General features: G+C 54.6%; 1 pseudogene; it reads left to right on the top strand.

The window, feature by feature from the left end:
- LOC138943892 (large subunit ribosomal RNA) overlaps positions 1-2,500 on the top strand; it is an 8,479-nt pseudogene that overhangs the window by 2,705 nt on the left and 3,274 nt on the right.

Here is a 2,500-nt window from a genome sequence, read left to right as displayed (position 1 = left end):
TCCGTGGCGGCGCGAGCCGTCGTGGTCGTCCTCTTCGGCCGCCATTCAACGCTCAGCTCAGAACTGGCACGGACTAGGGGAATCCGACTGTCTAATTAAAACAAAGCATTGCGATGGCCCTCGCGGGTGTTGACGCAATGTGATTTCTGCCCAGTGCTCTGAATGTCAACGTGAAGAAATTCAAGCAAGCGCGGGTAAACGGCGGGAGTAACTATGACTCTCTTAAGGACGTCCGGGTGACGCTCATTACTGATCTTGTGTCGGTGCTGGATTAAGGTCCGGCCTACACGGGTGATGTTCTGGGTTGATCCTGGGGTCTGAGAGTCATGGTTGGCTATAGCTCTCTTAACTACAACTTTCACTGCTTTTGAGGGGACGGAGCGGGCGGATCAATGGTCCGCCTTGCTTCGTCCCCTTTTTTGTCAAGAGTTTTTAATTTTTTATGAATGCTTTATACATAATATCATAAAGCAACACGCCGCAAAGCAACACGCCGTGAAAGCAACACGCCGCGTAAAGCAACACGCCGCTAGCAATAATGCGGCCTACCTTGCGAAACATGCACGCAAGGAGATCCTGTACTCCATCACAGGACAAAGTGGCTTGTAAAGACTCTGACAAAAGCCGGAGTTAACATCAGCTCCGAGAGCAGTGGGTGTGGTGAATGAGGGCTATAGTAGGGACGTGATGCGAAGCGCTTTGCGATATTAGTCCTCTTGTTAGGACCATCAGCCTCTCACGTTCAAGTTGTGCATCTACCTCCTCGTGGTACTCCTGGTAACGTCGCCTATTTTGAATAGCGAGTGGCTGTAGGCGACGGCTAAGTGATGTCACAGCGAAGTGCTCCCCAAAGGACCCCACAAGGGCCCATGTGCCGATTCCATGGTGAGTTGTGGGGACAAGAAAGGAACGGCTTCGGGGGACTCTCGGTTGTCAATCCGTTTGCTCCCCCAACATGCAGCAAATATGTAATGGAAAATGAAAGAATGGTTACACGCTCGGGTTCTCGGATGGCCCGAGCACTGCATGTTCGACGCGTGAATGATGATGCGACTTGTGGCGAAGCGCCATCAGACGAGCGTCAGGTTCCTCCCTCGCAGGATCGCGACAATGCCACTGCCGAACAGCAGGCAAGTGAACCGCCCGTTGCATGCGATCTCTGCGGCAGGGACTTCAGGAACAGGCAAGGCCTCGGTGTGCACACTCGTATTGCGCACCCCGTGGAAGCCAACAACGCGGTCGTTGTGGAACGCGTTAGGGCCAGATGGTCGGAGGAGGAGGTGCGTCTCATGGCAAGAGCTGAGGCTACAGCCACCTCAGCGGGGATTCTCTTTTTAAACCAATATCTCCATGAGAAGTTCCCCAATAGAACCTTGGAAGCCATCAAGGGTAAGCGTCGACAAGAGGCTTACCGCGAGTTGGTCCAAGCGTTTTGCCAAGAGGTCACATCGAACACCGATGATGTTGACGATGCTGGCAACACGGGCGGTGCGACGATGATAGGAGTCGCCCGCCCGTCCATTGAGACGGCCTATGATGAGCCGCAGCCTGCACCCCAGTTGGTCACTGAGACCTCTGGGAGGCTCCGAGGCGTAGTGGAGGAGCTCCGTGAGCTTGTGGGGCGCCTTCGGAGCTATGAGGCTGAGTCTCTGGCGAACATCGCAGATGACTTTCTGGCTGGGAGAATCGACGTTCATGCCATTGAGAGATGGCTGGGCAAGATTTTTCCTAAGCCGACGGCTGCCCCTCCTAGACGCGCAGAAGCACGACAGCGAAATCCTCCCAAAGCGAACAACTTGAGGAGAGAGAATAGGAAGCAAAAGAGGTGTAGGGATTATGCCATAGTGCAGACTCTCTACAAAAAGAACCTCAAATACTGTCTCTCGAAGATACTCGATGGTGATGCGGAGCGCGTGCGTCCGTCCGCTGTTGAATTCCGCGACTACTGGCGTCCCCTTATGGAGACGACTAGTGTGGCGGATGGAGACATGACGGAGCTGCGCCGCACACTCGGAGAGTCGAGACAGACGGGCGGTGCCAGCCGGAGCCTTCCGCCGAGAGCCAGAGGGATTCATCTCGAAGGTCTCGGCGAGGGCGCGACCATGGAAAATGCTCCTACGGTCGATAGGACCTTGCTCTGGGACCCTGTTATACCTGCCGAAGTGGCGAGGGTTTCTGTAAAGACTGGCACTGCACCGGGGTTGGACGGAATAGAGCCGAGAGCATGGAACGCAGTTCCAAATGTTATTCGCGCTTTGTTGTTCAACCTGTTGCTTCTTGCGGGTGAGGCGCCCTCGTCGATCGCCAATACCAGAACGGTTTTCCTAGAAAAGGGGAAGATGCCGGAACGGCCTGCGCCGTCTGATTATCGACCCCTTAGTATAGGATCCGTTGTGCTGAGACACTTCCACAAGATCTTGGCCAAAAGACTAGCGGCTCTGGACATTTTCGATCAGCGCCAAAGGGGTTTCCGACCGGTTGATGGGGTCTGTGAGAATGT

This window comes from Polyergus mexicanus, unplaced genomic scaffold (assembly GCF_030449975.1).
Source record: "Polyergus mexicanus isolate NDT 795.1 unplaced genomic scaffold, iyPolMexi1.0 SCAF_52, whole genome shotgun sequence".
Classification (NCBI taxonomy): domain Eukaryota; kingdom Metazoa; phylum Arthropoda; class Insecta; order Hymenoptera; family Formicidae; genus Polyergus; species Polyergus mexicanus.
The sequence above is the reverse complement of the archived record's forward strand: the minus strand, read 5'-3'. Positions and strand labels throughout refer to the sequence as shown.